The sequence below is a fragment of the Mobula hypostoma genome, chromosome 6, assembly GCF_963921235.1.
Source record: "Mobula hypostoma chromosome 6, sMobHyp1.1, whole genome shotgun sequence".
Taxonomy (NCBI): domain Eukaryota; kingdom Metazoa; phylum Chordata; class Chondrichthyes; order Myliobatiformes; family Myliobatidae; genus Mobula; species Mobula hypostoma.
Genome location: NC_086102.1, coordinates 54058704 through 54073207, shown reverse-complemented (window position 1 = coordinate 54073207; position 14504 = coordinate 54058704). Strand labels below are relative to the sequence as shown.

Sequence of the window (14504 nt, the reverse complement as noted above, 5' to 3'; positions counted from 1 at the left end):
GCTGTCAAATCATTTCCTATTACATATGATTGTGGTTTTTGACTTGCATGGCATCTCCAGATCTACATCTGTTCCTAATGAAGTAGCTGTACAAAGAGCATTTGAGAATAGTTTAATTACCGTTAATTGAGACTGCTGAGTGCATTCATTCATGCTTGTAATCTCTCATCATGGACATCTGTGTCCAAGCTGTACTCTGCAGTGAAGTAAATCTGCAAATTAACTCAGGTATGTACAAGTGGTTTCAGCTGCAAGTTATCACAGATCCAAAAGTCCAAGCTTAATCAAGCTGTCTTTTAATTTTAAAAAATGCTTTACTGAAAGCCAATGCTGAATGGAGATCCAACACTTGGAAAACTCCATTCAGCTCATGCATCTTTAGACTAATTTTGGGGAGATGATGTGATTCTGATCAATGAATAATTTTGGGTGATGTCCATTATATTTAGAGTCCAATGGGCACTGTTTCACTTAAAGTCATGTCTATTGTCACTCGTTTGAAAGGAATTTTTTGGATAATTTCCCATGGACACAATGGATCTCGTTCACTTGCAATATTTATCCAAACCAATAAAGCACAAAACTTGCTTTAAATAACTTCTTGCCTTTATTGACTTGGTTCTGGTCATAGAGGCATAGAATCACATAGCACAGAAACAGGGCCTTTCGCCCAACTGTTCCAGCTGACCAAAATTCCCATTCAAGCCAGCTTTCAATTGCCATTGGTTGAGTCTCTATTTTAGAATTATACAATTTGTAAATAGAAATTTCTTCAAACACAAGAATAAGAGCCTGCTAACCAGGTTCTAAAAGTGGAAGCCAAGGTGTATAGGTGGAAACTCCTGCTGACAAAAATAAGCTCTTCTACTCCTGCTATGTAGGGAAACACCATGATTAAATGCAATGAGCAGTAATCATGCCCACTATGTTGTAATATGTGCCAATCTTTAGATGTACATATGTAGTGCTTAAATAAATACTCTGCAATAGTACATATGAGTACAGTCACGATCAAGGAGCAATACAATACAGAAGGAGGCGTACTGAGTCTATACCAACCATTAACCCAATTACACTCGTTCCAATTTTATTCTTCTTGTTTCCCAATAGCTTCCCCTGATTCTTCCCAGTGTAGATTAACCCATTAACACAATAATTGGGTTAATGGTTAATCTGTACACTAGGGGCAATTTATAGTAGCCAATTAATTTTCCAATCTATACGTCTATGGGATATGTGGGAAAACCTCAGCACCCAGAGGAAACCCACAAGTTCACAGGGAAAACATACAAACAAACATATGACGACTAGAAGTTATGATTGAATGTGGGTCACTGAAGCTATGAGGAGCAGTTCTACAAATTGCAACACTCCTCTGTTTTTCCTGTCAATGATGAACAGTTCTACAAATTGTATGACTCCTCTCTGTTTTTCCTGTCTGCTACCATTAAGGTAAAATTAATGGTCCATTAGGCAAGTATACCATATCAAACCAGAGACAGAAACGCAAACGTGAGGAATTCTGCAGATGCTGAAAATTCAAGCAACACACATCAAAGTTGCTGGTGAACGCAGCAGGCCAGGCAGCATCTCTAGGAAGAGGTACAGTCGACGTTTCAGGCCGAGACCCTTCGTCAGGACTAACTGAAGGAAGAGTTAGTGAGAAATTTGAAAGTGGGAGGGGGAGGGGGAGGTCCAAAATGATAGGAGAAGACAGGAGGGGGAGGGATGGAGCCAAAAGCTGGACAGGTGATTGGCAAAGGGGATATAAGAGGATCATGGGACAGGAGGCCCGGGGAGAAAGGCAAGGGCGGGGGGAACCCAGAGGATGGGCAAGGGGTATAGTCAGAGGGACAGAGGGAGAAAAAGGAGAGTGAGAGAAAGAATGTGTGTATAAAAATAAATAACGGATGGGGTACGATGGGGAGGTGGGGCATTAGCAGAAGTTAGAGAAGTCAATGTTCATGCCATCAGGTTGGAGTCTACCCAGACGGAATATAAGGTGTTGTTCGTCCAAACTGAGTGTGGCTTCATCTTTGCAGTAGAGGAGGCCGTGGATAGACATGTCAGAACGGGAATGGGATGTGGAATTAAAATGTGTGGCCACTGGGAGATCCATATTGAGCTAAATGGCCACGTGATCAGATTTTCAGCTCTGCCATTTCAGAGGTGAGGCAGCTTTTCTTTGAACTAATGTCATGGCATTATTTTCAGACCTTTGTTAGAGTTGGCATTTAGTTTAGTGTCTGATCAGAAATGCAGGCCCTTAGACTGTGCAGCATTCTTTCAGCACTGCCCTCACATCTGCCGCATTAAGGACTTAAACCTGGAGTAGCCTTGTGCTTTTGAAATCCTGCACGTGCAAGAACTGAAACAATTACTTATGAAGCAGGAACAAAACCTGACAGCACCATAATCATACATAATGTTGAAAGGAAAAATGTTATTAAAAATCGGGTGGTTTAGCAGCAATGGTGGAGAGTTAATAGTTTAGCTCACGGTAGCATAGGAATCAGTGGAACACTGGGTTCAATTCCCACCACTGTCGGTAGGATTTTGTGTGTTCCTCCTGTGACTGTGTGGATTTCCACGACTGTTCCGGTTTTCTCCCACATATGGATTCGTGGTGTAATTGGTCATATGGGTGTAATTGGGCTCATTGGCTGGAAGGGCCTATTATCATGCTGTACTTCTAAACAAATAAATTTTGAAAATGTTTCAGAAATTGACAGAATTTCAGCAAATACCAAGCCAAGGAAATGATAGCACTGAGCGTGTCATGGAATGGATGAGCAGATAGAATAAAAGCATTAAAAATAAGGTGAAGGGAAGTAGATATGGGGGAAAGCAACAGAATAATGGTGCAAGGGCAAAAAAAGGAGAAAATGGAAGTTATAAAGAAACAAAATATAGTTCTGGAGGAGGAATGAATGAACAGGTACAGGAGAAGGGTCAGAGGCTTGGCAAATGTGTTGAGGATATCACTCCCATGGTCCATGAATGTAGAGGAAGGAAGGGAGGAAAATGCTGTGGTGAGGATCAGCTACTTAGTCAATCAGCTGACTGTAACGCGCGTTAAAAGGAAGGAAGTTTCTAAAAATCAGGTGGTTTAGCAGCATTGGTGGAGAGGGGAAAGAGTTAACATTTTAGCTCAATGGCCTTTCATCAGAACAGAAATGTTTCCTTCCTTTATCCTGAGTGATACAAGACCTGGTCATCCTCAGTTCCACAGGCTTTAGGATAAAGGACCTGCTCACAGAATAGAAGACACATAAAAATGTGTAGAAGAGATAACTGTTTTGTTCTGAAACATAGATTAGGAATATCAGCGAAGGTCCACAGCAGCTGAAGGCAGTATAAGCCCTGGAAGGTTTTAACTTACCCCCTAGAGAAATGTAGTGCTCTTCAGGCTTGCGATTTGCTTCACTGGAAGAGTGTGAGCATCTGAGAACAAAGGAGGAGAGGGTGCAGCACCAAAACAGCGAGAATCCCTGCACCGTGCTTCTGAACAGAAATGAAAGGTTGAGTGATAAGATCGAACACAGACTGCTCACGGAGTGAAAATGGGAGAAGTGATCATTCCGAAGTCTGCGGTGAGATGGAGAAAAATTCCCCATATTGCAGAGCTTTAGCAAAGCCATTACAAAAAGAATCATGCCAGTTGTGGTATATATAACAATGAAAAAAACGACTGTGGATTTAGGGCTGCTGTCCCTTAGTAAGGCTTGTGTCATGTGACTAATGGTTCTCTGGACTACCAGATTTGTTGAAGATATCAGAGAACGTCTATAAAAAGTGAATAATTGACACACATAGTTCTTACATTGCTTGTGCCTCATGAATGTGTCTAAATTCTGTGGTGGATTGCTTTATTATGAATAAACTGTTACGCATTCCTTAATTCAGCAGTTCCCAACCACCGGGCCGCAAAGCATGTGTACCCGGCCACGAGGAAACGATATGATTTGGCGATATGAGTGAGCTGCACCATTCCTCATTCTCTGTCACGCCCACTGTTGAACTCAAACGCACGTGAGACCATTACCTGCGCGTCATCCATGTCAGCGCGGGAAGGAGATCAACTCCTCGAGCTTGCAAATGACGATGGGCTGAAAGGTACGTTTGACATAACATCTCTGCCGGCATTCTGGATCAAAGTCACGGCTAAATATCCGGAGATAGCCACGAAAGCACTGAAAACGTAGCTTCCATTTCCAACGTATCTCTGCAATGAATGCAACGAAAACTAAATTGCAGAATAGACTGGACGTAAGGAACCCCCCCCCTTCCAGTATCGCTGTCTCCCATCACCCCTCAATGGCACCGTCTTGTTGCAGCGAAACAAGCCCAGGGCTCCCACTGGTTCAGCGATATTGGTGTGTTGCAATGATTTTATATGTTCATACGGGGGAAAATATGTGCTGTGTGTTTAATATCCAAATGTTACTTAAAATGTTATAATGCTATTGACTTATAAATGACATATAACCATATCACAATTAAAGCATGGAAACAGGCCATGTCTGCCTTTCTAGTCTGTGCTGAATGCTACTCTCACCTAGTCCCACCGACCTGCACTCAGCCCATAACCCTCCATTCCTTTCTTGTTCATATACCTATCCAACTTAACTTTAAATGATAATATCGAACCTGCCTCTACCACTTCTACTGGAAGTTCGTTCAACACTTACTTCAAGCTCCCCTGTCCTCCCCTTAATATTGACTTATTGCTATATTCATGCGAGGAAAATATGTGCTGTGTGTTTAATATTAAATTCGTTAGATAAACCCTTTTAGAAAAGAAATTGAGTGTATTAGCCACTTATTACCGATATTCCGATCGTGATTAACACCCCCCCCCCCCAAACAGAACAGTGGATGGAGCTTCTTCAGTGTCATTTATGCCTGGTACGACTTGCTCCTCATGATCTTTGCTGACCAAGAGCTGGCTGTGGTTGAAATTTGTTGCTGGAAGAACTCAGGCTGGGGAAGGGTAGAACTAGGATGTAGTGAAGTGTAATGTGGGCTCTATGTTTCCAGGAAATTCCTGGTCACTGTCTCTCAGATGGTGAGCCCGTGCATTTCTCTTTGTCAATTAGACCGTAAGACCATAAATATAGAAGCAAATTGAGGCCACTCTACCAGGTTCTGACAATTACCAACAGTGTAGGGGCAATTTATGGTGGCCAACTTTCTTTGGGATGTAGGAAGAAACCAGAGCCCCTGAAGGAAACCCATGCAGTCACAAGGAGAACATGCAAACTCCACACATGTAACATCCAAAGTCAGGATTGAACACTGCTTTCTGGCACTGTGAACTCAATTCTATTGGCTGAACCACTGTGCATGCAATGTGCTCTTTCTTTCTGAGGAATTTGGTGCACAGTCAGGGAGGTATGGGTTTAAGGTGGCTGTTAAAGTTGATGGAGAGAATTTTACATGCTGTGCTGAAAAAATGGAAGCAACTAACAGCAGGCACTGCTGAGGCAAGCAACAGAGGCATTTTGAGGTGGGTGGTGATGTTGTGGGCCTGGTGGTTCAATAAATATACAAGCAAAAGAAACAAAGATTCCTTAATGGAAATAGAGTGGTTTGAAAATTAAAATGAGGACAGGCTCAAGTGAACTTAAAAACTAGCATGGATTAGTTTGGCCAATTAGCTTGTTCCCACACTGTAAATTCCATATAAATTTGATTAGTGTGAGATAAAGAATTACATTAGACAATCAGCTAACAGCAATGTTATTGTCAACACATCCTTTACATCACCCAGCTCCATGCTGTCAACTCAGGGCAAGGTGCCATAATGTTCATGCGTGCAGAACCTACAAGGAAAAAGCAAGGATGGTAATAAGACTGAATGAACAACGTATTTTTCTCCTGACACTTTGTCCTCTGCTAGAGTCAAATTGGAGATGGGCTTTGAAATGTGTTTCATGGCCTTTTCTGTCCAGGGCAGTCGTATGTATTTAAGGGGAGGCTTTGTGACTGCTACTTTTAGAGAGTTTCCAAATGGCTCCAATACCATTTTGACTATGACACCTTCCCATCACTTTCTAGAAGTAAAGATCTTCACATTGGTTACTCTTAGGTTTATTGGATTTAGGCTAATGATCTATTCTTGCAGATTAGACAAAGTAACGTGCTCCATCTGAATAATTTAGGAACAAAGATGGGGATTAAAATAAGTAAGATTTTCTAATGAATGTTCCGTTTTTATTTTGCTTGTCCGAGTTACTATTGATTCCTGTCATGGAGGGAAGTGCAGTGCATGTTGGTTTGGAGTCAGTATAAGTTCTGTAAAAATTAAAAATTAACTGCAGATTCTGGAATTATGAAACAATAGCAGAAGATTCTGGAAGTACGCAGCAAGCCAGGCAACATCAATAGAAAGAGTTAATTTTTCATCAGAACTGTAAAAAAATTCTCTTCCGAGTTCTGATGATGGACTTTGTACTCAAAATGTTAACTCTATTTTTCTTTCCATAAATGCTGTCTGGCCTGCTGAGTATTTCCAGCAATTTCTGTTTTTGTAGTGGATAATTTTGCATTGTGCAAAGTTGAAACTACTTTGTAATTGCACTCCTGATCTTTTTTAAAAGTCTTAATGAGAGGAAATGATCAATCATCGTCTGAAATGTTTTTAAAGCAACTTTTAACAGCAGGGTAGGCCCAATTCCTTCAGATAATCATCTGTTCAAAGATTCCCCATTGATTCATGAGCTGACTTCTCACTTCTTGCTGTGTAACTTCTCTCTGCTATTTTGTAAACACTTGGTGGCATTTTGCACAATGCTATTAATTATTTTCTCTTCCACAGATGTTAAGCAACATTTATTGGCATCTTATTTTGCATCTGACCTTTATGTGATAGACTGCGGATGTTTGATAATTTCCACCCACTATTCCATTTATCTTGATCACACAAGCACAAAGTATGTCTCATAAAACGGCACTAAGGTCTCATAATTAGGAATAGGATCAAATCTCTTTTAGGGCATAAAATCTATTCAGCTATTTGAGTTGCATTTTTAAAATATTAAGCTTTATAATTAAATGATCGGAGTTTTGCAAAAGCTATTCTTTCAGTGAAATAGTTGAAATCAAATCTGGTGAGGGTATAGTTATGTTTGTAACATCAGCAGATTAATCATTTGAGTCATATTCTTTTCCTGATTTGTCTCATTTTTGTAGGTGTCAACTCATGTAGCTGGGATAAAGACTCCAATGTATACATTTTGTAAGATCTAAATACATTGTATGCTAATTAGTAAATTTAAACAAGGCATTATTATTACTCACATTTTTCATGTATTTTGAAACTGTCATGTTACAAAATTAACTTGTCAGGACTATCACTCCTAGAACTCAATTATTCCTCGTGCTTCAAATCTGATATAATAATTTATAAACCTTGTGGTAGCACTTCTTATATTAAACTCTTTAAAGTCTTAGCGAGTTGTGAGGAAGTAGTATGTAAGTGGAGTCTTTCATTCAGTGTAGCTTTCAGACAGACAGACTGGAACCTTGCTTTTTGATCCATTAGTTTATCCCTTGGGGAGCTGATAGAGAAGCTGCAATTAGGATGCAGCAAACCTGTGTCAGGGGGCTCAAACTGAAAATGGGTGTGTGGGGAAGGATGTCAGTCAGGGTTACCGTCATTTGTCCAGTTATTATAATCTCCAAAAATGTGTAAGCAATGACATGAATGCGCAATTTGGTCAGAAGCAGATTTTCTTTTTGGTATCAGGTTTGATCCAACATTTGATATCCATTGTTAAGACACACACATGAATTGTGGGCATAAAGTACTCCAGCATTTTTGGAACTTTATATCAGCAATGATCTGATGCTATCAGGAGAAGTGAGGAAATCAAAGCTGGAAGGGATGTTTTGCTTTAAGAGCGGTCTGTGTAACTGGAAGATCTCCCAGTCCTTTTTAAAGAAAGGGGCTTCCCTTCCTCCACCATCAACTCTGCTCTCAAACGCCTCTCCCCCAATTCACGCACATTTGCTCTCACTCCATCCTCCCGCTACCCCACTAGGAATAGGTTTCCCCTTGTCCTCGCCTACCACCCCACCAGCCTCCGGGTCCAAGATACTGTTCTCCGTAACTTCCGCCACCTCCAACCCGATCCCACCACTAAGCAAATCTTTCCCTCCCCCACTCTCTCTTTCCGCAGGGATCGCTCCCTACGCGACTCCCTTGTCCATTCGTTCCCCCCCCCATCCCTCCCCACCGATCTCCCTCCTGGCACTTATCCTTGTAGGCGGAACAAGTGCTACACATGCCCTTACACTTCCTCCCTTACCACCATTCAGGGCCCCAGACAGTCCTTCCAGGGGAGGCGACACTTCACCTGTGAGTTGGCTGGGGTGACATACTGCGTCTCGTGCTCCGGATGTGGCCTTCTATGTATTAGCGAGACCCGACGCAGACTGGGAGATTGTTTCGCTGAACACCTACGCTCTGTCCGCCAGAGAAAGCAGGATCTCCCAGTGGCCACACATTTTAATTCCACGTCCCATTCCCATTCTGATATGTCTATCCATGGCCTCTACTGTAAAGATGAAGCCACACTCAAGATGGAGCAACAATGCCTTATATTCCGTCTGGGTAGCCTCCAACCTTACGGCATGAACATTGACTTCTCTAACTTCCGCTAATGCCCCACCTCCCCCTTGTACCCCATCTGTTATTTATTTATATACACACATTCTTTTTCTCTCGCTCCTTTTTCTCCCTCTGTCCCTCTCACTATACTCCTTGCCCATCCTCTGGGTTTTCCCCCCCTCCCCCTTTTCTTTCTCCCTGGGCCTCCTGTCCCATGATCCTCTCATATCCCCTTTGCCAATCACCTGTCCAGCTCTTGGCTCCATCCCCACCCCTCCTGTCTTCTCCTATCATTTTGGATCTCCCCCTCCCCCTCCCACTTTCAAATCTCTTACTAGCTCTTCTTTCAGTTAGTCCTGACGAAGGGTCTCGGCCCGAAACATCGACTGTACCTCTTCCTAGAGATGCTGCCTGGCCTGCTGCGTTCACCAGCAACTTTGATGTGTGTTGCTTGAATTTCCAGCATCTGCAGAATTCCTCGTGTTTGCGTTTCTGTCTGTGGTGGGAAAGCTGTTGGAAAAGATTCTTAGAGATAGAATCTATAGGCATTTAGAGAATCATGGTCTGATCAGGGACAGTCAGCATGGCTTTGTGAAGGGCAGATCGTGTCTAACAAGCCTGATAGAGTTCTTTGAGGAGGTGAGGAGGCATATAGATGCAGTGGATATGATCTATATGGATTTTCGTAAGGCATTTGACAAGGTTCCACACGGTAGGCTTATTCAGAAAGTCAGAAGGCATGGGATCCAGGGAAGTTTGGCCAGGTGGATTCAGAATTGGCTTGCCTGCAGAAGGCAGAGGGTGGTGGTGGAGGGAGTTTATTCAGATTGGAGGATTGTGACTAGTGGTGTCCCACAAGGATCTGTTCGTGGACCTCTACTTCTCGTGATTTTTATTAACGACCTGGATGTAGGGGTAGAAGGGTGGGTTGGCAAGTTTGCAGACGACACAAAGGTTGGTGGTGTTGTAGGTAGTGTAGAGGATTGTCAAAGATTGCAGAGAGACATTGATAGGATGCAGAAGTGGGCTGAGAAGTGGCAGATGGAGTTCAACCCGGAGAAGTGTGAGGTGGTACACTTTGGAAGGACAAACTCCAAGTCAGAGTACAAAGTAAATGGCAGGATACTTGGTAATGTGGAGGAGCAGAGGGATCTCGGGGTCAGAAGGGAAGAGGAAGAAGGAAAGAGGGGTGATGATAGAGGATTCAGTACTTAAGGCAACAGAGAGGAGATTTCCTGGATATGAAAGAGACTCCCAGATGTTTTGTTACCTCCAAGGTTCCAGGATCAAAGACATCTCAGATCGCGTCCATAGCATTCTTAAGGGAGAGGGTGGACAACCGCAAGTCGTATATATTGATACAATTGACATAGGTAGGATAAGGGACGTGAAGTCCTAAAGAGCAAATGGAAGGAGTTAGGTAGGAATCCTAAAGCAGCACCTCAGGGGCAATAATCTCTGGATTGCAGCCTGTGCCATGCACTGGTATGGATAATAATAGGATAATTTAGCAAGTGTATGTGTGGCTGAAGAGCTGGTTTCAGATTTGTGAATCATTGAAAACTCTTCCAGAGAAGGTATATCCTGTACAAAAGGGACAGGTTATACCTTAATTCAAGGGAGACCAATATCCTTGTGGGCAGATTTGCTTGAGCTATTGGGAAGGATTTCAACTAGTTTGGCAGGGGGTGGGAAGGTCAGAAAATAGGCAGAAGGTGTAATGGTAGATTCAGCATGCGGACAGACTGTGAGGAAGAATAGGTACTGGATGGGGTATAATTGCAGTCAGTAGGATGTGTTGAAGTGAGTCTATTTTAATGCAAAGAGTATCAGAAACATGGGTGATGCACTTATAATATAGATCAGCACATGGAACTACGATGTTGTGATATTATAGAGACTTGGCTAACAGAATGGCTGTTGGCTGTTCGAAGATTTAGATGTTTCGAAACGTACAGGGGCAAGGTAAAAGAGAGGGGAAGAGGCATTATGAGAAGGGGATTGTGTTTTTATACATACCATAGTGGGAAGAGGTATTGTCCAGGTAGCTGTGAGAGTCCATGGGTTTATAGTGGACATCGGTAGATAAGCTGTCTCCAGAGATAGAGACAGAGAGATTGAGAAGGGGGAGGGAGGTGTCAGAAATGAACCGGGTAAATTTGAGAGCAGGGTGGAAGTTGGAGGCAAATTTGCATATATTACATTATTACAAAATTACAGTATTACATATATCTGTTGGTGAAAGTATGTGAACCTCTGGGGTAATGCCTTCTACAAAAGCTATTTGGAGTCAGGTGTTCCAATCAATGTGGTGAGATTGGAGGTTTGGGTTGTGGACGTGCCCTGCCCTATAAAAATGGTTCACCAAGTCGGGTTACTGACAAAGTCTGCTCTTCTCAAGAAAGATCTGTTTATGTGCCCCATGCCGTGATCAAAACAACTTTCAGAGGACCTTAGAAGAAGAATTGTAGAGATAATTTTTCTCAATAAGTAAATGAACAAGTATAATATTTTGTGTCATTTATTTAATTGGGTTCTCTTTATCTCATTTTAGGACTTAATGTGAAGATCTGATCACATTTTAGGTTATATTTATGCCAAAATAGAGAAAATTCTACAGGGCTCACGAACTTTCTAGCACACTGTATGTTCCAATAAGAATAAACCCAGCTATTCAATTTCTGTGTAGCCCACCATTCCAGGCAACTATCTGGTGAATCTCTTCTGCACTCTTTCTATTGTTACAGCACCCTCCCTCCAGTGTGGCAAATGGAGCTGTACCCAACACTCCAGTGTGGTCTAACCAATGTTTCATACAGCTATAACATGACACCATAACTCTTATACTCAATATCTCAGCCTATGAAACCAAGCAGACAAAATGTCTTCCTTGTTTTCCTATGCAGCTAGATTACCATTTTCAGTGAGCTATAGACTTGCACCCAAAGGTCCCTCTATGCATCAATACTCCTAAAGTTCTTACCATTTACTGTACATATCCTGCAAGGATTTGCTTTCCAAGGTGCATTAGCTCATTCCATTTACCATTTTTCTGCTTAACTTTCTGACTGATCTGTGTCCCGCTGTACACATAGGCTACCTTCTTTGCTTTCTACAATCTCCACAATTTTTTGCAACACACACAAAATGCTGGAGGAGCTCAACAGGTCAGGCAGCATCAATAGAAAAAAGTGCAGTTTACATTTCGGGCCGAGACCCTTCAGCAGGCACAAATTTTTACCTCTTCTGTAAATATGCTATCAGACACATGCATTCTCATCCAAGACATATGTATGTCCAGTATAATTAGCATACCTTTGAGTGTTTTGGGAATAAATATTTGTAAAATGGTTGATTAGTTTTCTTTACAATATTCTATTTTATTTCTGTTTCACAGCTCAAAGTCCGATTGTGAAGACAAAGGAAAAAATAACAGCAGTTTTAGGAGAAAGTTTTTCCTTCACTTGTACAACAAATTTAAATGATATTCTACAGGTGACCTGGCAAAAGTTAAATGGTCAAACAGAGGAAAACATCGCCATCTACAATGAAAAAATTGGACCCAAAGTATTTGGACCATTTATGGATAGGGTGTCTATTTTGACATCAAAGCAGCAAGAATCCACCCTTGTACTTTCTGGGAGTGAGACATGAAGATAAAGGATGTTATCAGTATTCCCAGATGGATCAAATATTGGGAAGACCTGCCTGAATGTACTTGGTAAGACTTGTACAAATAAAAATAAAGTATGTCTTCAACCACCGAAGTCCACTTCGCTCATTAAATTATCTCCTTCCACATTCCCTATGTGACTATTTAATCATGAATGCAAACTCGTGCAAGATTCCAGAATTTTTTTAATTCTAGCGTCATTCAAACTAACCTATTCAAACAAAACTCTCAATCTTTTTTTGTTAATTGTTATCTTGAAATAGAATTGATTGAACTAAAATCATCTATGATAGTCTGTTCTGTAATTTCATTATCTCATGTAAAAGTGACTAAAATATTTACTTTTTACTTAAAAATACAACTGATATTTACTTACCTGAAGTTGATGTTAATTAGTAAGAATAAGCAATAAGTTATGTCTAATCGATAATAGGTATTGTCTATTACTACTGAAAATTCAATTTGGATCATTTTGAAACACATATCTCATGGTGTGTTGATTAATTAAGATGTTTTATTTCCCATGAGGCTGACCTTGCAGCTGAGAAGCAATCAGGCAATTTAGCAGTCTACAGTCCACGGGTTTAACTGGATCATGGATGGGACATTGCTCAGTTATGTGCTTAGCATCGTATGTTCTTAAACCATTGTACTTTCCTTGTTGCACTGACAGGTATTCTGCCTGGATCAGTAGTTATGAGAGTACTTTGTGTATTGCCAAGGAAATCATGTGGTCAGTTGTTAAATTGGAGGACTAGTAATTCAAATTTCATTTGAGGACCTGAGGTAAACAGTGGGTTAAATAATCTAGATTCAAAATACTGCTGTCCACAATATGCGCTAATAAAGCTGTTGCCCACGAGCTCCAGTGCCCGGCTTCAATCTTGACCTCAGTTATTTGGACATTCTCTCCATGACCACACGGATTTCCTTTGGCTGCAGTGGTTTCCACTCACACATCAAAGATGTGCAGATTGATAGATTGGCCGCAGTAAATTGCATGAATGACAGGAATGTTGAGGGGAGAACAAAATGGGACTACTGTGAATGGATGCTTGCTGCTTAGTGAAACTTGGTGGGGTGGAAAGCTTGTTTCTGTGCTGTAATCCATTGATATCATTGGAATGGATTTCAAGGCAGACTATCACACAGTTAATGTAATAATGTATTCAGTAGTGTAGGATATTCCTGGGTTAAGAACTTTCAACTTATGAACACCCCTACATACAGGCATGCTCACAAAATTCAAATTCAAAAATTCAATGTACATACTTACAAACAGCAGAATTAGTTTCTTCTCACTTCACTTTCTAAAATTGTTCTTTCTTTATCAGTTGTGTGTGCTTTTGATGCCACTCCTTGTAGTACTGTGGAGGTATGGTTACCATTGGTTATGATACCAAGTGAGTTTTATTTTGTTGTTTATTTTCCATCATGGACAAAATCAACTTACGGACATCTATAAAAACATGAATGACCTGTAGCAACTGGGGATAAACTTTTATGCATGTAGTTTCCTGGTAGCTCACTAACAATGTCTTCCCAAACTGTAGCTGTTTTATCCCCACAAAGAATATCACAGATTTTGCTCTTTACCTTTTAGACTTAAACTAATGAGTAACAATGGGAGTTCAAGAGTTCAGATGAGTAATTTCTGGCATTTTTGTTATGAAACATGAAAAGGTTGTATTCGTGATGCTCCAGAAATAAGGCATTGTTATTAAAAGCACCAGAGATAGATAATGGGGCAGTGACTGGGAACCAAATACATAGTTATGTGCTTTTTCATCCAGAAGAAATGTCAGGTGTGAGCCCTGCAGGAAAAGTAAAGTGCAGTACCAAAAGGACTTTACTGTACATATTTGACCCTTGCATGTAATCAGGAAATAATGGGTGTGGTATCTGCAGAGCTATAGAAACCAATATGATAACTGAGATAAAGATCAGCTGTCTTGCATCTTCTGACATGATAGTCAGGTAAATAAAAAAGTATTTTTGGTGCTGTCCTGCAACAGATTCTTCTAGTTTTCCAGTTCAAGTGTTGTTGCCTATGAAAACTTATTACAGATGGAGTTGTCAACTATTTAAGGATTAGTTTAATAATGTTATTAACAATAAATGATTTGCAATCACTATTGGCCAGGGTCAGGAGAAAACTTGCCCTGTCCATTGTAAAGAGCTTTGTAAAGAGGAGCAGTCAGGGTCTCAATTTACCAA

The 14504-nt window shown here is 41.0% G+C and overlaps 1 pseudogene; it reads left to right on the top strand.

The window, feature by feature from the left end:
* LOC134348714 (tRNA (cytosine(34)-C(5))-methyltransferase, mitochondrial-like) overlaps positions 1-14504 on the top strand; it is a 47941-nt pseudogene that overhangs the window by 16936 nt on the left and 16501 nt on the right.